The sequence below is a fragment of the Quercus robur genome, chromosome 1 (genome assembly GCF_932294415.1).
Source record: "Quercus robur chromosome 1, dhQueRobu3.1, whole genome shotgun sequence".
NCBI lineage: Eukaryota > Viridiplantae > Streptophyta > Magnoliopsida > Fagales > Fagaceae > Quercus > Quercus robur.
In genome coordinates this window covers 54,376,317-54,398,659 of record NC_065534.1, presented here as the reverse complement: position 1 = coordinate 54,398,659, position 22,343 = coordinate 54,376,317, and the positions used below count along the sequence as shown (strand labels likewise).

The 22,343-nt window shown below is 35.9% G+C and overlaps 1 long non-coding RNA gene across 19 annotated transcripts; it reads right to left on the bottom strand.

Moving 5' to 3' along the window:
• Positions 1-56: 56 nt before the first annotated feature.
• Positions 57-18,737, bottom strand: LOC126691896 (uncharacterized). 19 transcript variants are annotated; one of them, XR_007644900.1, is made up of 10 exons: positions 18,258-18,737; positions 13,760-14,246; positions 13,113-13,595; positions 3,842-4,196; positions 3,515-3,566; positions 3,271-3,328; positions 2,959-3,068; positions 1,560-1,717; positions 1,149-1,466; positions 468-790 (listed from the first exon to the last, which is right to left on the bottom strand). It is a non-coding gene; the product is annotated as an uncharacterized LOC126691896 (long non-coding RNA). The 19 variants fall into 19 exon arrangements; XR_007644870.1 differs by having other exon boundaries at positions 14,146-14,290; positions 18,258-18,736; XR_007644889.1 differs by having other exon boundaries at positions 14,146-14,246; positions 18,258-18,736.
• Positions 18,738-22,343: the final 3,606 nt, after the last annotated feature.

The following is a 22,343-nucleotide window of genomic DNA, read 5'->3' as shown; positions in this document are numbered from 1 at the left end:
AGAATCAATCCATTAGTAGTCTTTTTAAGGATATTAATAAAATATAACAAGCAGGAGACTAAGATTTTCTGCTCTAACATTTAATATTTGCATGATCCCTTTATCTGATAGGACGTATAAAGTTTCCCCAAGTACCTCTGACGATTCTTGAAGATCTACATAGGAGTAATAGTCGGGCCGAAGATATTATCAGTAGACATTTTGAATCACCCATGCGATAGTGGGCATGAGTGTAAAGAGAGATGCTGTAAAATACACAAAGCGAAGATTATAGAAAGTGGTATATGTGTGTTAACGCCTCTCACTGTATCTGCATGTTTAAGGATCCTAGTTAAATACTAACTAGTCGCTAACCCGTGCAATACACGGTAAAGCTATTGTATATGATTCTATGAAGATATAAACTATTCTTTTTCTCTTCCTCCTCTTAATTGATGATATGAAACATTAAATTATGTAATGAAAAATAGAAATCAAACTTAAGTTTAAATTAAAATGAAGAATCAAATCTTTAACATCCTCAATTGTCCATTAAATGTATGAAACACAAATTTAAAAAACTACTCAATCAATATTTCAAATAAATTGAAAGACAACTTTAAAGTGTTCTTTGTATCTTCTTCCTTTGTTGCTTTGTAGAAGTCACTAAATATGCCATTTTGTTTTCCTTGATTACAGATGTTGGTGTGAGTTGTACATAACTTTGAACATAAACTTTTTGAAACTTTGTAGAATCACCATCTTGTTCACTTGATAATTTGTTGTTATATTCATTTGAAATAATGTAAGCCTGGCAATAGAACAGATTGAGAAATGTATTACAACATATAGAAGTTAAAAATCAAATTTGTAATTTTGCTATATTAAATAATACATACTTTGTTATTTTACCAAGCTGAATTACTTTGTCAATTTCTTCAAAAGATTCAAAAACTTTCTTGACAGTGAAAAATTCTCATCCATACTTGAGATTATAGTCATTTAGTTGTATTTGAAAAACAAATTCTTTTCCATTCATATTTTCCATTTAATTAATGAATATCAATGAACTCATAATTTTATAGTTAAATTTTGTAAAAGCAGGTCTATAGTACATAAAGCAATGTTAAGGACACAATGTTATTGTTGAAGGTTTTCTTTTTTCTTACCTTATTATCAAAGTCCCACATAATTTTTGTTATTTCACTAATGGTTCTTCTGTTGATGTTCATCTCTTCTTGAATTGTCACTTGTGATTTGAATTGTTTTGTCATCAACAGTATGCTCCTCCAAGTGCATTTATATGGTTACCTTGCAATCTGCAGCATCATGCTCCTCCAAGGCCAAAGCTTGAGCCTTGTAAATAGACACAATTGTAGACAATATATCCTTCCTTAACGTAATTTCCTTCCGTGGGTATCTACGAAGCATAACGGCAATATTGACATCTTTACACACTTCAACAACGTCTGTGGTAGCAACTAGCCCTATTGAACCATATTCATGACATGAGTGAAGAAACCTAAGGGAAGAGAATATTTCTACCAACCTAGAATTAGCTCTCAAGATAAGGGACATACCTTTCAGAAGAGGAAAGGCAGCATCAGTCATTTCCATTCTTATCCCATTCAAGGATTCAGCTGCCTGCCAATATCAAGCAAGTGCAGAATCACAAGCTTATCAGGACCCAACATGATTCCCCTTACAATCATAGGAACAATGGCATAACCTATTTGCCCTGTTGAACAAAATCAAAATTTTGAGCTACAGATACAGAAACTATATATTATCATGTCTAGAGGAAAGAATCGCCAACCTTATAATAAAAACAAACTTATAATAAAGAATAAATAACTAAATAACTCCCCTACTATTCCACCAACCTTCATTGGCATTAAATTTTCTCTACCTACCCCCACTTTCTACTCCTTTTCCCGTGAATCAATACTTGCTCATCAATTCAAAATTTGCTTACATTAAATTCTCCACCTACCCCCACTTTCTTTTCCTTTTTCCATTCAGTCAGTACTTGCTTCTACAATCCAAATCTATTTCTACGCTCTTCATTTCTTCTCCTCATTTTACACATCTTCCTCTACCTCTCTCTCTGCCAAGCAAAGTTCAACCTCACTCCACAGCTAGCATGTTCCCAAAATATCATGTCTTTTAGAACAGATCAGCGTTGCTTCTTCCCTAAATTTCTTTTCTTTTACAAGAACTGAAGATGAGAAAAGATTAATTGTTCTTCAGTTCTTGTCCTTTGAAGCTTGTTCATCTGCTCAAAATACCGCAAGGCTGAGAGAAAAAGGAGGCTGAGGCTGAGGCGTGTGAGGGAAAAAGTCAAAAAGGCAACCACCAAATTTCAAAGCCGAACAAAGAAGATGAGAAAGAGTGAGAAAAAAAAATTTCAGAGGAAACAGAAGCTAAGAGTGTGAGAGAGGGTTGCGAGGGAAAGAAAAAAAGAGGATATGAGTTTTTAGGGTTAGGTTTCCCCAAAACAACGTAGTTATAGGTTGGGAAAAATGTCAAAAACGGTGTAGTTTTCAATCTCAACACAACCGGCCAATAATCGGTTCAACCGTACCGGTTACCGATTTCATGGTTAAACCGACCGGTTTTTTACTATTCCCGGATTTTAGTTATTTTTCGATTTTTGATCATAATCGGACCGGATTAGTGGTCGATTCTCGGTTGAACCGACCAGTCCAGTCCGGTTTTTAAAATCTTGGTTATAATAATGCAGCGAAAAACAAAAAACATTTGTACAATACTATCAACTATTACCAAAACTATCTAAATGTTGTTTTCTACCATATAAACCTATCTCACAATCAATGCCGATAAAACTTTCTAAAAGCTTTGATTCCTTTGAAGTTATTAAAGGTAACAAACTCTAATCTTAATGCACAAACCCACCATGAAATAAATAATTAAAAAAATCAAACCTACTTCTCAAAGGGAATCATATCAAAATCTCACCATCAATACCAATCCCAATATCAAACATATGACATTGAGAAAATAAGGCCAACAACACAGCATCACATTCCCGACTTGTCTTCCTCCTTACCACTCTCCATGTAATGTGACTTCTAGAACAAAAACAAAAAATCACTTAGGAATTTTATCAAACAGCTTGTGTACGTGTAAGAGAAACAACTTAATGAAAGTGGACATCAATGAGAATGATCTTTTACTCTACTTTAAAATAGTAGGACAATGGTCATGAATCATTGCAAAACTTCCAAAAGACTCTATAAAAGGGAGAATTTTAAAAAGAAAAGAGAGTACCATGTTGCAGCAACACCAGCTTCAATATAACCAAGGGTTTTTTTTTCTCTCTCATGGCCTGCGCAAATAAACAGGTAAGTTTGGTTATGAAGTTAAAAGATTTCATGTACATACTCCAAATTAAAAGGATATGTTTCACCTTCTATTTACAATATGGCTCAAAGCATAATTTTTTTTTCTTTATCATTTTAATCCAGAATAGTAAAAAGAGGATGAAAACGGAAAAATTATCCTCATCAAATACCTTGCATATTGAATTGCTGGATTGAAAGGTAATGAAATGATCAATGCTTGATCTGCAAAAAAAAAAAAAAAAAAAAAAAAAAAAGAGAAGAGATTAAAGCCCTTTAATACGTCAGCCTTTGTGTGTTCTGCCTTTTACATTGATTTAGATGTATATTATTGCCTACACAACAAAGCAAAAAACCCAACCCTAATATGAATATGCTTAATTTCTATATTCTTTGTAATTAATATATAAAGAAAAAACAAAACAGAGATAAACAAAACAGAAAAACCAACCCTGATCTGAATTTGCTTAATTACAAATTTGCTAATAAATTAATCTTACCTTGGGACTGTGACAATGGTTCAGAACAATCTTCGCTTTCGCTTTGGCTCCTTAGCTTCGAGAGAGACAACCTCAGCCCCAACCCCAACCCCTTCTTCGCACCAATGGACTGTGGCAAAAGTTCACAACAACCATCGCCCCTTCTGCTCCTCTTTGGCTTTGCACCGTTCATGTTGGATCGGATTTTGGCGTTATGTCTCTTGTTTGTTCAAGGTCGAGCCAGTTCATGAGAGCTATCGATCTTGACCATTCTTGTAATATATTGAACCAGTCCGATCAATATATTTGAAAACGTTGTAGCAGGAACGCCATAGCCCATAAAGGTTAGAGATTTAGAGTGGGAGAGGGAGTGCTTCTGCATTAGGTCTCTTTTTGCATTAGCATTAGGATTTTTTTTTTAAATGGAAGAGATTGCATGCATGAGGTTAAGGATTTGGGGGAAGGTTAGAGATTTAATGAGAGAGGGAGTTCTTCTGCATTAGGAGGGGAGTCAGGAGAGATATAGAGTAGTCGGGTTATTCTCTTAAAAAAAATTAAACTTAAATATATAAATTAAAAAGAATCTTTATAAAAAAAAAATAATAGTGACAGGGAAAATTGTGGAAGCTTCAGAGGCTTCGGTTTTATAGTGGTGATGTGGAAAATATCAGTTTTATTTTATTTATTTGTTATGTTTTATCTTTAAATATATTCCTTACAAAGCAACTTATATTGCACTTTCAAAAAAAAAAATTTTTCTTTTTTTTGGTTACTTTACTTTTCATCTTTAAATGTTTTCCTAAAAAGGTAACTTAACCAGAGGTTCAGGAAGAAATAATAATAAAAAATATAAAATGGAGAATAATAATAAATTTGATTAATCAAATGTATTATACAATGTGTAGAAAGGAAAAAAGAGCAATCTTTTCTTCTTTCTATTCGTATATCTTGTTGAGGTACTTGTACTCGTTTTAAGTTTCAAGTGTTCACCATAGTGAACATGATGTCCTTTTTATGAAATAAATCATTGATTACCTATCAAAAAAAAAAAGCAATTATTTCTCATCTCTTGTAAATTCCAAATACTTATTAAACTTGCATGGTTTGAAGACAAAAATCCAAATGTTCAAAAGTTCTGCACATTTATGTTGTCACATTTTTAACCCATTGTGCTAACAAAAACATAAAATACCACACAGAATTTCATAAAGGTAATAGAACACAAAAATAATACATAAACTTGAAAGAGTATGTCTTATTCTTCGAATCAATGCATATAGGTTGAAACAAAGGTTCCTCGTATTTTTTACCCTAGCCAACATTTTTTTGTGATTTTTGACAACCATATAACTACGACCTGCAATTTTGTCAACATTCCTCAATAATTTGATTCAATTGAAACTACAAAGCCAGAATATTAGTTAGAATGCCACAAATGCAACTCCTCAAAAAGACATAATAGTTTATAGGATGTTAGCAAAATAACTATGATTTAAGTCATTTGCTGGAGGAGGAATATCAAGACACACAAAATACTTCCAAGACCTAGAAATGTGATGCAACTGAAGATCATTTTTGCAATTGCTATAACAACTATTATTTTGTCTACATTTAAAAATAAATAAATAAAAATTCTTTTGACTTTTATTTCCTAGAGGCGGCATATCAAGACACATAAAAAGACTTCCAAGACCTAGAAATGTGATGCAACTGAAGATCTTTTTTGCAATTATTTTGTCTACATTTTTATAAAAAAAAATATATATATATTTGACTTTCCTTTATTTCATATTTTTTGGGCAAATTTTCACTTTATTAAATATCAAAGGCATGAAATTTATGACCTTAGAATAAAATCATATAACCAATTGCTCCGCAAAAATAAAAGTGGTAATGTCATTGTCATCTAACACATATATTAGATAACCTCAATACGATGCTTTATCATGTTGTGGGGGGTAAAAGACCAGTAAGCCCATGTCAATGCCTACATTGGGCCAAGGGCCCAGTCCAAGGAAAAGCCTCCTCGGCCATGGGGAGAATCCTCCTCGGCATGGATGTGGCCAAGGATAAAGGAGGCAATCTATTTTTTGACTTTCCTTTATTTGACTTTCCTTTATTTCATATTTTTTGGGCAAATTTTCACTTTATTAAATATCAAAGGCATGAAATTTATGACCTTAGAATAAAATCATATAATCAATTGCTCCGCAAAAATAAAAGTGGTAATGTCATTGTCATCTAACACATATATTAGATAACCTCACTACGATGCTTTATCATGTTGTGGGGGGTAAAAGACCAGTAAGCCCATGTCAATGCCTACATTGGGCCAAGGGCCCAGTCCAAGGAAAAGCCTCCTCGGCCATGGGGAGAATCCTCCTCGGCATGGATGTGGCCAAGGATAAAGGAGGCAATCTATCACTGGTAGTGACACTCCATATCGTCCCACGGAGCAGGAAAAGTACTAAAGACAAAAAATGACAACGGAGAAAACTGAAGTGCCTAAAGGAAAAGTTGTCATTATTGCATTCAGTGTCTTATGTCTGACACGGCCATACTTCTCTGTTCTTACAACAACTCCCAACAACTGGAAGAAATGGCTGATGGGACAAGTACCTGCCCTAAGGACCCCATTCAGGAGGAAGGAAACTACTATAAAAAAGGAGTAAAGAGAGACAGAAAGGCGGGAGCTGAGATCCCCCCCCCCCCCCCCAACATAATAGAGGCACCAAAAAAAGTTCCTCGGATCATGCCAAGGACCAATTCTCTCTGATAAACTCGGTCCATGAAGAACACCATGACGATCGCTGTCCATACACTAAAGCCTAGCTCTTTGGCCCACTCTCTACAAATTCATTGTACCGAGCTCACTGGTCTAAGGTCCCATACATCTTGGGCTTGGCCAGAAAAATGTGACCCTACAATTGGCGCCGTCTGTGGGAAGAGTTTGTGTGTTAGCAAGTGTAACGACTAATCACGGTGGGATCAAGCTCTTGCCAGTAGGAGTCCATCCGGAAGACCATTGGGGCGGTGGTACAAGCTACACGAAAGCCTCCCTATTATTTCCTAAAACACACCGTCATTGTCGTAACTCAGCTTCCACTTAGTCCACACTTCGAAGCGTTGATTACACGGGAAGGGTTGCTAAGTGAAACGTGGTCCTAGGGGCTTCTGACGTTAGATGTGTGCCCCATGCACTTGACAAGGGGCTAATTCTCGCAGGCCTAGTAGTCCAATCCGCTGAGTCCCCTCCGGAGAAAGAAGCAGAGGGTCAAACTAAGAGCCTAAGTGCTAGACAGAACCAAAGTCTTGCATGATCCTCGGACTCAAACCTATGGGGAAACTAGTCACTCCAAGAGCCTAAGTGCTAGACAGAATGATACCTTTATAAGTGTTCAGACTAGGTACAGTCATGACTCGGTCCTCGGACCAGACGCCTAAAGCAAGTTAAAGCTACGAATATCATCGGAAACATGGAGAAGAACCCTAGCACCCGTTGACCCCCTCAGACAGTTTATTTTAGATTACACATCCTCGGACGGTCACCCCGTTCGTAGCACAGAACATGCGGTTGTTATCCTGGTTAGTCTTATATAGTTAACCTACTTAAAGTCAGCATTGTTGTGCCCGCCAATTTCAATAAGTTCAAAATGATAACTCTTTACTGGCAGTGGCATCGATTCTAAGTATTGTTCGAAAGAAAAGACACCAGCACATCCATTCCCAAAATAATTATTGCAGAAAAGAAATGATACACAAAATAAGAAAAAAATCATCTATTATTAGATAAAGAAGTAGTACAATATACATAAAAAGGGCTTAGACAAGCCTATATCAGAAGCTAAGTATAAAAAAATAAAAAATAAAAAATAAAAAGGGCACACAGGAACGATGAATCCTCGATCTAGCTCCAACAGCAATAGCACAAGTATGGATGGCACCGGCGGTGGAAGAGAAGAAGCAGAGGCGCCCGATCCACGACCTTACTCTAGCAGCAACCAAGCAAGTTTGGATGGTACCGGCGGTGGAAGAGAAGAAGCAGGGACGCCAAAATCTCCATACTTGCTCTAGCAGCAATCGAGCAAATATGGATGGTACCGGAAATGGGAAGCCCAAACCTTCACATGCATGGCACACAACGCCAGATGAAAATCCCAGTGCTGTCACACCAAAAATCTGATGCGACCTGCACCTGCTTCGGATTTTGGCTGAAGGAAGAATAGACTCATTTCTTGTCCTATCGAGGGGAAGAATAGACCCTAATTAAAGCGCGCCTCGTGTACCGAAACGACAAGAACGTGGCTTGGATAGACTAAAAGAATGTCTCACAGCCAAGAACGCGCCTTAGGCAAACGAAGAGGCTCTAGCATTTAGTGAAGGGTCTGACTTGGCAAACCATGACAGAGGCCCGATGTCACCAAAACCCTCCTCTCCGCCCGAGGAGCCGGACAGCAGGATTTTGAGGAGCTATTATGGGGGGTAAAAGACCAGTAAGCCCACGTCGATGCCTACATTGGGCCAAGGGTCCAGTCCAAGGAAAAGCCCCTCCTCGACCATACTTTTCTATCCTTACAACAACTGCCAACAACTGGAAGAAATGACTGATAGGACAAGTACCTGCCCTAAGGACCCTATTCAGGAGGAAGGAAACTACTATAAAAAATGAGTAAAGAGAGACAGAAGGGCGGGGGCTGAGATCCCCCCCCCCCCCCCCCACCCTTCCCCCAACACAATAGAGGCACCAGAAAAAGTTCCTGGGATCGTGTCGAGGACCAATTCTCTCTGATAAACTCGGTCCATAAAGAACACCTTGACGACCGCTGTCCATACACTAAAGCCTAGCTCTTTGGCCCACTCTCTACAAATTCATTGTACCGGACTCACTGGTCTAAGGTCTAAAACGTGACCCTACACATGTTAATAATGACAATCATATACAATGGTGAAAAAAAAAAAACACAAAAAAAAAATTTAGTAAAGGAAAACAAACCTGAAAGAGAAAGAACCTTGAGTATTTGATATCATAGTTACAAAAGTCCCTTTTTCCCACATATGCACTACAACAAGTCACTCTGATTTTAACCAAAAAGATGAAATTCTTCCAATAAAAGGTATATTTTTTCTATTTCTCGTCTTCTTTGTTTCTTAAATTTATCATATATTTTCAACCCTTTTCTTTTCACTTGTAACTCAATTGGCTTGAAATTTCATGAAAATAGATAGCTAAACATATAGATAAACTGTTGATTTACATTCTCTTTCTAAAGATAACTCTATTGCTGAACCTTTTCATTAATCTTCGTATTTAAAGTCTAATATAAAGAATATTAAAAATAATAAAAAAAATATTGTTTCTATATAGCATTTTTATAAAATTCAAAACATTGTTTATATTATTTACGTGTAATCTAACATACACATATTAGTGCGTTAGAGGTTGTTAGAGTTTACTATTACTCTACTGTTGTATTGAGTTACTGTTCACATTACTGTTGCTGCTTATGTCAGTTAACTATGGTTAATGGTTAGTCAATGCTTGGTTAAGTGAGGATAACTGCTGTAGTTGCTGAGTGGGTTAGTTAGTGTTGTGAATATATTAGTTGGTTGGATATTTGGTAAGGAATTTCTGAGCAATCTTGTATAAAAGGCCTAAGACTATTATTAATCAAGCAAGTAGATTGTTCATCAGGTTACATAACTCTCAATCTCCCTATCAATCTGGTCTGGATGTCCAGTTGTCCTCAAATTCAGCTTCCAAATAGGTTTGGCCTTTCAGAGGTCCAAAATATTTAATTAGTTAACCCATGTTAAACATTATTGAGATCTCTTTGTTTAAAATAATTTGTCATTTTTTTTCCTTTGGTTTATCGTTTTACTGTAGTTACATATTCTAAACACATTGATTCTGATTCCTTTTCATCTATTTGTTAGTAGAGTAGTAGAGTTTCAATAGAACTCATTCGTGTGAGCACTTGTACTTTTTCCCTCTTTTGTCTCTTCTTTCAATTTTGTACTTCAGTAGTTTAGATTGATTTCAGCATTCTCAAATAACAAAATAATAGAATTTTAGTTAGACTAAGTTTTCTTAGAGAAAAAATTGTGTCATCACTGAGTTTTTCTTGGAATTGTGAATTTTCTTTATTTATTTATTCATTTTATGCAGCAGCTGGAATTAATATGTTTGAGTAAACTAATTTTTTAAGAAATCTTATAGTAACATGACAATAATTTCTACAAAACTGGCTATGCCCGTAACAAATTTATACAATAATAGTTATGTCACTAATACAATTATTTCTATAAAATTGGCTAAGCCACAAATCAAACACCAGTGTACAGTGACAGAATAATATTAGTATAATTATTATAAATAAATAGTATCTCTCTCAGCATGTCCACTCAAACTATCACTGCATTTTCACAACCAATGCATACCAACCAATGGATACTCATAGTAATTATAATTATTATCCTTAACATTGAAACTCAATAATGCACCACCAATCAAACTATCAAATATGCTACAGCTCTTAAGATAATTAAAATTTAAGAACAACAAAAAAAAGCCTCACGTTACCCCAATTCTTATTACCATTTACCAAAACCTGGAGTCCTCCATCAATTTTAATAAATGCATATTCTTATATTATGATTAGGCGAAAATACAAATACAAATACAAATACAAATACAAAACAAAAGGGATTGATCCCACAAATGGGATAACGTGAGAATTATAGAGTAAATGGCAAAAAAGCAAAAGCAACACAGAGCAACGCAACCCCAATGAAACCAAACGACACGCAGAGGCAGAGGCATAGGCAGAGCAAGAGTAATAGCAAAATCAAAAACAAAAGTCAACACACTGTATTGTCTACCCAACGCTGATATGATTCTGGCCAAAACCCATTAAGCGAAAACAACATAGCATCTCCCCAACGAAACTATCTTAGTCCCTGAAACTTGATCTGTCTCAACCACCAATTACTCGGCATGCCAAAAACAACAATGTATACACAACCAATACTACATCGTAAACGCCAACCTAAACCTTAGGAATGGAGAAATAGGTGGTGGTTTAGGGATGTTGGAGATGCAAAGGAAGGGTCTAAGGGGAGATTTATGAGGTTTTGAAGGGTTTGTTTGAGATTTGGGCAATGAAGACGAAGAAATAGAAGACAGGTTGGAGTATATCGGTGTTTTGTTTGAATTAGTGAATATTGGCACAAACGGTTTGGGGTTGCGGTGTTTCAGAGTTTGCTTTTTGAGTGTGACTGTTTTTTAAATGGTTTTTTTTTTTTTTTTTCCTTATAAAGAATCCTCAAACAATGTAAATCAAAACCAAAACCAAATCTGACCCAAAATACCAATCTAAATCATAATTAACACCCAATTGATTCTCCAAATAAAAACCAAAAACCCTAAATTTTTAAATTTAAAACAAAACTTTACCAGTAGAGATTCTGATAGTCGGGTAGTGAGTGGAGGCTTATGGTGATGGCAAAAGATCTGGGTGGCGCCCTTCTCTCTATTTCTTTGTATCTGTCTCTCTCTACCAGTGTTCATTCAGACATCAATGGCGGGAAAACTGATGGAGATGGCCGACTCTAACAAATTCTCTCTCCCTCTCTACCTCTGAATTTCTAAGCCTTTCCCTGAATCTCTTTTCTCTCAATCTCTCTTTCTCCTTTCTCCGTGTAGCAATCTTTGATTGTAATTTACTGATTTAAGTGGTTACTTATCCATTTATATTGATTGAGAGGCTCCCAAAACGAAACAGCGTTTTAATGAGTGAAACATTATAATTTATCGCTTTTTAATTGTGCCTCTCAAATGGTGTTTTAACCTTGTGAAACAATATAATTTATCGCTTTTTAATTGTGAAGGTGGCAGATTTTTAGATGGGTCTTTTTTCCTATGTGGTAACACGGCCTTAATCGCAGGAAAAGACTAACCTTTTTATATAGTATTATATATATATATATATATATATATATATATAGATAATCATAATTGATTTGAGTTCATAATAAGGAGCCTTACTTTCTAAATAATCGCATGTTTTTTCATGTAATACGCTACATCTGTTATGTGTGTAACTTTTTATATTAAGATTTACCAAAATTAAAACCGGTCTTGATCTAGCACCTTTGACACTCTGAAAAACTTTCCCCTTTGAATGAGCACGGCTAAATCAAATCCCAAGAGAGATTTTGGATAAAGATAGGATTAAACGAGCACAGCCGAATCAAACCCTTATGAGATTAAACAAGCATGGTCGAATCAAATCCCGACAAGATAGATAGGATTAAATGAGCATGGCTAAATCAAATCCTAGAATGAATTATGGATTGTTGTTAGATAATTATAAAAAGGCAAGCATGACGCACAGAGCGTAGAATACTCAAGCCTCGGGTTAAACAAGCATGGTCGAATCAAACCCTCATGAGATAAAACGAGCATGGTTGAATCAAATCTCAATAAGATGAAAATCAGCAATTGTCATGAAGTGATTTTCAAACAGAACTAAACAAGCACGACCAAATCAAGTTTTGCAAAGAATTAGGGACCAATGTCAAATAATTCTTGGAAGGCGAGCATTGCTTTCCAAGCTACGAAAAATGCTCGGCCCTAGGTTAAATGAGCACAGTTGAATCAAACCCTTGAACGAAGTTTTAGATAATGATAGGATTAAATGAGCACAATCGAATCAAATCCTAGGAAGAGCTTTTGATAGAAGCAAGATTAAACGAGCACAATCGAATCAAATAAGCAAGGTTGAATTAAACCCCAACAAAGATATTAGCAGAGGGTGTGCTAGGTATGCTCATATGCATTAGGTATAATCTAGATTCGATGACTGATCACAAATTTTGTTTTGCAGATTATGCCTCGAGCACCAAGGTCTAGCAAGGATTGCGGCAAGACTCCCACTTATGTTCCATCTAAAGGAGACTATTCTAGTAGTGACGAGGATACGATTTCAGTTAGTGGGCGGGTAGCCCAGGCTCTTCAGAGTCTCACGATACATAAAAATGAAAGAATAATTAGCAATATGATTCACGTTTTGACAACTATGTATAGATTTTATGAACCTAAAAGTTAACTAACTACCCCAAATTCGTAGTTGCAAAATTGCAATGATATTGAATAGGATGGACAGAATGGACAGAATTAACAAACTTTCTCTCTAAATACACACACACAATCCGAGAAATGCATATGGTACAATTCTTTAATATTTGTTGTCTAAACAATCCAATTTACTGAAAATATTCTTGGAATAGTTACCTTGGCCATCCCTAGCCAATCGCCCTAGGAAGATGTAGAACCTAGAATGTCAAGGCTGCTGTGCTGCTCAAATTCTGCAATAGCACAATGACTTCAGCATAAATCCATGAAGAAGGTTCAATGAAAACAGTAAATTATACATGATTCAGTACTTGCACAAAACCTGAAGATGAATAAATTGCAATTGTTCAACCTCTAGTATATATCCCTAGCACCACAAAGCTCCAGCAAAGCTAAGGTAGTATAGTAGTATGTAACTCCATTGAACGGCCAATCACTAAATGCTTTTGTTTCAACCAGACCCCAAAGGTAGCTTGGGGGGTGTGGTGTACGATAAAGGGGGAATCAAGGGGATGTGAAGGACTCAAACATACAGAGCTTTGTGCCATAACTGGAAGTTCCCACTCTCTTGTTTGAATGTAAAGTTCGAAGAGGAAAGCTACATCTGCACGGCTGTCTGTTTGCTGTATCTGAAGTCCTAACCTGCATGATGTGGCAGTGGGTTTGTTTTGACTGGTTTTGGTCTATTCGTGTTGTGGTTGTGTGCTGATGTGGCAGTTAAGGTGGGACTGTACCTGTTCTGGGTGTTATCTTAATAATATTCAGCAGGTTGTTGTAACTTCAGGTTAGGGAATATTATAATAGACCTGTGCCTTTGTATAAACTTCGCCAAGGTTATTTGCTATTGTAAAGCTTCGACGAAAACATTAAGAGTACATATGCAGAACATGCTATATTGTGAAAGTATATATAGGATTTGAAATGTGGCAAAATATATCTTAAAAACATCTTTGATAATGACAATAATAGGCATCAGAGATGATAACTTGTGTACCTCCTCAAGCAGAACATACTTACCGTGGAGTCAAAGATCATTAGATTTTGAAGTTTGAAGGAAATCTCACAAGTATTTTTACACAATGTTGTCAAGGAAAAAGAAACCCAACTATTCTTTTGTTTTTATTTTTCTTAGGAGATGGGAATGTTGAAAGTCTTAGGTTTGGAAGACTGCAAATGAAGGCCATGGAAATACCTCATAAGAGAGCCCATAAAGTAATCAACCTAAGTGGCATCATTGTAAGGCTCATGTACAGAAGTCGTCGTTGCATTTGTTGGCCGCTGCATACTTGTTACCTGTATAAAACTTTAGCATTTGTTGGCCGCTGCATACTTGTTACCTGTATAAAACATTTCATAAATAACTTATTGATGACTAGTATAGAGAGGGGAGTTCTGTAAGTCATCAATGCAATTGGAGTTAGCATATTAAAACAAAAGTAAAATTTCAATAGTTCTCTCTCTAAAACATTATCAATATTATAAGTAGTTTTACCTCGGTTTCAAATAGAAATTACTTGAAGTAAAAAGTAGTTTGAATCCTTATCTAAAAGAGGAGCAACATAAAAGCTTAATAAGTCTGAAAGACGAAGTTCCTCGAACATATTTCAGCATCAACGTAAAAGTTCAGCTCTATGTATACTACCAATTAATCACTCCAGTTGAAAGCACAATGTTTGAAAGAAGCGGCCAAGAACCTCCCTAGATCAGTAAACTATACATCTACCTACCTTAACTTCAATCTTGAATACAAAACAGAGCCAAAATGTCTCATAAGAAAATGCATAGTAATATCCTCTAAATTACTTTGCATAGGAACAATCGGATGTATTCTTAAAAAATAAACCATTGAATATTCTTTCTAATCCATTAGCAACATAAAACTATTGAAGTTATAGATATTTACAACAAAAAAGAAAAAACTATTGAATGTGTAAAAAAAGTAGCCCTACGTATATCTTAGCTGTCCTAGTCCATTAGTACTTGGCTGACAAACACAATCCAAACCAAACTTGGACTCTGCTTAATGTGAAAATACTATCTGTATAAGTAATGCATCCAAACCCACGGTCTTTACATGTAGACGTTTTCCCTTAGGTCCAGCTGATCTTTTGCCACATAGCATTTAGTCACGACGGAGTCACAAACACTTCAAATTTATTGATGCCTTCCTTTTGGTCAATGTTGGCAATGATCATGATATTTATGTCCTAGCATATTTCATTAGCCTTCTCATTCTTCAAAGTTCCCAAAATAGTTATCATTCAATATTTCTTTAGAAACCATGCAAAGCCTTCCCATTCTTCAAAGATTATATTAACTAGTCACTAACCCGTGTGTGATGCACGGGATAAATATTGCAAAATTAATTATATAGTATAACTTTGATGTTGCCAAGTCCACTAATTTTTTTTTTTTAACAACAATTTATCCTAGAGCAAAGAAGCTCATTTGTTCATGACAAAGGAAGATAAAAAACCACTATATAAGATAAACAAAGGCCCAAAACATAATTGTCAAATTATCAATAAGACATTAAAACAAACCTAGTTCACAAGTCGATGAAATGTAACATAATATCTATGTACCTAAAGCTTAAGCTCTGATGTTTATATCTCTTTGAATTGGTAAAGTTGATGATGTAACCATGTACAAAGGTTTTTCAATGACTTATAAAACTTTAAGTCCATGAAGAAGTAACAGCAAAACAATTATGCATGTATAGCTATATTGCAAGCTGTCAACAATTTTTTTCAGGACCCTGCAAATGGACCATGCATTTGCTGCCAGGGAATAATATGCCACATAAACACATGGGGTACTATGCCACTATCTCTTTTAAGAAGCAACTCATAAACACAATATTCAAAACTTCAAAACGAAACAGTTGACAAATAGTCTAAGTATCTCTGCTTATCTACTCTTGATGGCCCCCAAGTTTGATTATGCTGGCTTGTTGGAAACTGTTTAGGAGATCATTTGCAACAACATATATTTGTGTCAAATGCATCTAATTTCCTTTAGGTACATTTTAAGTAGATGCAAATAATAGTAGTTTGAAAGAGTGTCTATTTGAAAGGAATCAAATGAAATGCCTATTTATTTCAATTTCAACTATCTCTATAAACAATTAAAACCAAATTTCATAAACTCTTTGGATACATCTTAAGTAAGACATACTATCAATTTCAAAAACACCAAATGTTGGGTTAAAAGTAACACACAATTATTCGAAGCGGTGCTATTAGGCTCAGCCAAGACACTCTCTATGGAAAAAATTTAAAATACAGTAAGGTTCATTTAAATAGAGACAATGTAGTAATAGTTATTTCTACGAGCAAGAAAATAAAAAATATTTGAAGCAATTGCTTGAAATCATTTAAGTACATGCCATGAATGAAGCTGCTTGAAATCATTTTAACTTTAAGTACATACCATCAATGAAGCTAAGCTACAAATAATTACCAGCCTATTGGGTTATAAACTGTTTTCAGACTTCTCAACCTATTGGATTAGCGACCAAACAGATGTGTGTTCATAAGTATGTTTCCTGACCAGATTTTAACTCCAGCATTTAGTCAAACACATAATAGCCACTTTTGTGTGGACCAAACTAATTCAAATTCTTAATTCAAAACATTCAAAACAATACCAGAATTTAAATCATATTTCGAAATTTAAAAAAGTGGAAAGAATCTAAACTAAAAGCTATAAAACGAAATTGGTATATATATATTTTGCCTAGATCTATGGTTTCTCAGTGACAAATAATCAATGTATCTATATAAAGCTATATGATCAATATCGCTATAGGCAAACAACAAATTTATTGGTAGACATATAATCAGCATCTCTTTAGGGAAGCAACACTTTCTAGCATAAAGAAAATCAATATTTTTTCCCAACAAATTCAAAGTAAAATCTTCCAAGGCATTGATATTTTCCCCATATTATATATTCAACATGTTCTACACATTCCCTGAGAAATTTAAGCAAACAAAAAGACAGCAATACCAATGAACCAAGACAGATACTTTCATAAAGAAATAAAAGGTAATTAACTATACAAAGAAAACTGATATTGAAAGGAGATTTGTGTCCGTATTTGTGTTTTTCATGGGGGAGCAAAGGCAAGTGACAGACTGACAGTGAAGGGTTGGGGGAAACGATGAAAAGAAGGAGAGGGAGTTGCGTTTCAATGAGAAAGTTGAAGGAAGGAGATGGGAGAAGAGTCTGCGTTTGAAGGAGAAAGACTGAGTTTGATCTGGCTGAGTTTGTGTTTGAAAAAGAAGACCATCGTGAAAGCAAAAAGCCTGAGTTTGATCTGGCTGAGTTTGTGTTTGAAAAAGAAGACCATCGTGAAAGCAAAAAGCCTGAGTATCGGGTTATGAAGTTTTTTTTTTGTTTTTTTTTTTTTAATATATGCTGGCGTGGAAAATTGTGGGAGCTTCAACCTTGACAAAATTAAACTCAACAACTATCCAACCTTGACAAAATTAAACTCAACAACTATAGCCTATCACATAAAATTCTTTGACAATAAAAGCAAAAAAAAAAAAAAAAAAAAAAACCTAAGATCATCTATAGTTATAATTTTTTTTTAAATGTATAACATCTTAGAGCATTCTCATCAATAATGCTATAAAATATAGCATCTCAAAAAGTTATTTTATTCATTTTAACAACTCACTTTATTATTTTACCCAAAATCAAAGGTTATATTATTTATAAACACAAACCCATCCCATCGACAAAGGTTGTAGCACTAGCAGTTGTCATAGGTCACACCTATCTAGCCAGGCAATATATATAGTGTTTTACAAACAGGGTTTTGAGTACACAAACAATGAGCAAAACAGTTTGTACGTACCAGCCGGGGGAAACAAGCCTAATTTAAAATTTAAGATCAAGCAAGAAGTAAAACATAAGAAAGAAGAAACACATTACAACTTCTAGCACCAACATTTGCAGAACTCAAAGCATGACTGAATTATGTGACTGCAACAAGCTCTTTTGTCTTCTTATCTCTCTCACCAACCTTGCCACCCCAAAATTCCCTACACCAAGGTCCTTCAATGGTTCATATCACTCATCCATCTCAACTCACCCCCAATGAACAAATCGCACACACAAAATCACAATACCAAAATTCACAAAGCAAGAAAAAACCAAACAACCCTAGCAAAATTTTATAGACACCAAGCACTAACAAATCCTAAAGTCTCATAGATAACAATAAAAAGCACAATAAGAGAAGGGGAGTGCTGCAAAAAAAATGAAGACAGAATCATTTTGCACATAACCAACCTTCGCTTCCTCATTTTGCACACAACCAGTAATTATCACAGTCCAAGAGATAACATCTTTTTTCACACATTTCATCAAACAGTGTCTGTGCATTCTTCATGTCAGAATCTGCAAATAAACTCAGCAATACAAGACCCACAAAATCCCTAACCCAAACCAAAGCCTAATCCTCCCTTGAGATGAGAATATGGGTTTCAAGACTGGGTTTTTGGGTTGGGTCAGGGAGAGGAGAGGGAGAGTGGGTTCGGTCAGAGAGAGAATGCTTGGGTTTGTGATTGTGGGTTCAGTCAGTCAGAGGGAGTAAGTAGTGAAGGGAAGGGAAGCAGCGGCTTGGGTCGAGGGAGAACAAAGAAAATAAAAAACAGAGAGAGAGGAGTCAGAGGCGTAGGCGTGGGAGAAGAGAGAACCAGAAAAAATAATAATAATAAATAAAAACTAAGAGGGAAAACAAGAAGCAGATAGGCGCGAAAAGGCAGAAAAGATGGAAAAGTGGAAAAGGGGCACGTGTTATATTATATTAAACAAATCTTCTTTTCTTTTCTTTTATGTAGTGTGTTTTTTTAAAACTTACGATGTTAAAAAATAGCGTATATAGCATTTAGCATTTGTTTAGATTTGACAGAGTAAACCTTCACCCAAAGTTGAGAACAATAAAATTACTAAATTTTTAATTAAAAAAACTAAATCACAATTCAATGAACACAAAATAAGAGCTCTGCAACAGATAAGAAATAGCAAATAGCAAATAGCAAATAAATTTTTGACAAGAACATTTTAGTTGCTCAAAATCTCAGAGAATACACCCCTGATTGAACAATTTCTTATCAAAATCTCAGATTGTATGAGAAAATTTATACCGATTATATTTTCATACCCACATTATCAAAATCTCAACGATACTTCAATCATGGGAAATGGGGAAAGAGCTCTCGTCGGCGACCATGGAAGAAAGGAATGGGCTCTGTCTGTCGGCGGCAACTGCTGGATTACATTACAGTCTCAGTCTGGGTGGGAGAGACAGAGAGAGAGAGAGAGGTTAACACATAATATTTTATGTTAAGTTTCACTTAATAAGAATGAGTATGATAACTAAAATACCAACAAAAGCCCTCAGAGGTCTATCTATATATAGTTTACGCACATATGTTAAGGGTAAAAGAGTACATTAAAATCCCATCAGGTTTAGAAAACACAAAAATCTGAGAAGACGGCAATACCCCCACCTTATTTGTTAGTTCGGGGCATTATAAAAGGATGGCCAAGGTAATTTCAGCCCATACTGTAACAGATTGAAGTCCCATTGCAATATTGAGTTGCATAACATTGCATAAGAAGATTACGAACTTCCGGAAGCCATAAGTTTTTGATAATTTGGTCATTCGAGCATTGTGACCACTCGTTTTCATACGTTTTTGCGAGATCTACAAGCAGGTAAAGAGAAAACGAGCATCCAAGGTGATTAGATAAGCATAAAATGCGAATAAAAAATTGGAAACTTCGAATTGCCATAACTTTTGGCTCGTTCGTCCGTTTGGGACGCATTTTTTTTTCATTTCATATAACTTTTCGAGATCTACGCGTCCCAAACTGCCGAAGGCGGTTTGCCCCAACTTTTTTGCCAAATTCCACTTATTTTTAGAGATATGGAATTTTTAAGTTTTTATCCCATAATTTTCTTATTTTCCAAGCTCTTTTTTCCTATAGCCGTCTACGAAGGCTAAGTTTTGTATACAGGATCCTAAATAACTGATGGTAAATATTACTACTGTGTAATTATAAACATCAAAAATGCAAGCATCGGACAAGAAGAGTACAAATAAATTTATTTTCATAAAAAATTCCAACTTAAATTCTTTGGTCTGTTGGGTCTGATGCCTCTGTGCCTATCACCACTCTCACGTTCGGTCCCCCCCCCCCCCCATTGGCAATTGCAAATAGTTTTCTTTTTTCTTCATGGAACATAATATATTATGTAGTATTATCATGTTTTTTTTTTCATGGAACATACAATATATTATTTGGTACCTCTGTGCCAATTACCATTCTCATGTTCGGTCCCCCACTTTGGCAATTGCAATTTTTTTTTCTTCATGGAACATGTAATATATTATTATTATTTTTTTTTTTTGAGAAACCAGACCTCAAGTCTGGGACTTTATTGAACTGAAAATAAAACTAATGAACATCAAAGTCTACCAAAACGGCAATGTCTGAAGAAGCCTTTTTTGCGAGAGCATCCGCAACTAAATTACCAGTGCGGTTGACATGACTAAAAGTAGCTGAAGAAAAACTAGCAAGTAAATACCGAATATCGTCAACAATATTTCCAAAGGAAGATAGTAGTGAAGACCCCTGGTTTACTGCAGAAATGACTGTGGCCGAGTCACCTTCAAAGATTACGCATTGAAACTCCAACTCTGCTGCTAATTGGACCGCTCTGAGACAGGCCAGTGCTTCCATATCAGCAACTGATGAAGATAGCGGAATAGGCATGGACAAGGCAGCAAGGGAACCTCCTCTCCAATCACGTGCGATGATGCCAATACCAGCTGAGTTCGTCCGCTTGAAGAGAGCCGCATCGAAGTTCACTTTGACTGCATCTGGTTCTGGAGGGCGCCATTGATGCTGAGCAGAAGGTTGATGGATAGGGATTTCTGGAATCTGGCTAGCAATGAATTCCTGTACCAGTGCGCTAGCAACGGAACTGATATTCGCCATGGGATTAGCTGGGCGACCAAAATGAAGAGCATTTCGTCTGTTCCACAAGCACCAAGCAATTGTTGCGAACAACTCTGTTCTGAGATCATCCCGAACCTGCAAAAGCTTGTTAAGTAAATCACAGAAATTAAGGGGAGGGGGAGATATCAAGGTTTGGAACCAGTGGAAAGGTTGCCACACGGGCTACGTGGCTGCAAAAGCACAGTGCATGAAGGGCATCTTCTGGGGTATCTTTGCACAACTCGCACAACTCGCACAAGTCCAACTCTGTAATATGACGCCGCTTCAGGTTACACTTGGTAGGCAGAGCATTGTTACAAACTCTCCAAACAAAGTGTTTAATCTTGTTGGGCACCTGCAGCTTCCAAATTCCTTTCCAAAAACTTCTCTGAGAGGCCTGATTGGATGAACTTGCATGGGCTGTTGACACCGAGGCAGCTAGCAATTTATAGGCGCTGCTTGTGCTATACTCCCCTGATGGAGTGCATGACCAAGTCACACGATCAGGGGGTTTTCTGTGGCTAAGTGGAATCCCCAATACCAAAGAAGCTTCATGAGGTAGAAAAACCCGGTTAACCTCCTCAGATTTCCATACACCCAGCTCTGGATTGATAAGAGAGCTCACCTTAGTTTCCGCCATAACTGAGGGGAGAGGGGAGAGGATTACTCTACTTGGTTTTACCGGGAGCCACTTGTCTTCCTTTATTTAGTATTATCATATATATATATATATATATATACATTTATTGTTGGGGCATTTTAATATTAAATAATTAAAATGAATAAATGTTACAACATAAATGTAAAATGTGGTAGTGAATATGGAAGATGAGGAGTTGTGAAAATGTTTAATCTCACATTGAAAAGGAGAGAGACTATTTTATTCATTTTAATTATGATGATTAATGGGCTAACATGAATTTTCTCAAATATTAGGCTAGATACGTGCGCAAGGGAGAGGTGAAGAGTGGAGGTATCAAAAATGGTTATTGGCAAGGAAGGGTGTTCTTTCTGGTGGAGCTTTGGGCTTGAACACTTTGTGCAGAAGTTGTTCTAGCCATACAACACTTGTTAGGCTATTGTATCCTGGGAGAGACAAGTAAGAGAAGGTCTGCACCGGTTACAAAGTTTAGCCAACCAAAAGATTGAATCTCCTTAAAAAGAGCGAGTGCCGCACCTCAGTCCAAATAGTATTGTGCAATTTTTTCTCATTGAATTAATAATATTCAGAAGTATTTTCTCTTTGTGTGTTATTTCTATTATTTTTGCACCTACATTTATGATAACATACTTGTGGCTTTTGAATCTCTACATAGCATGAACAACATGAGTTCGGGAAAAGTTGGGTACATGGCTATTAATCCGGAT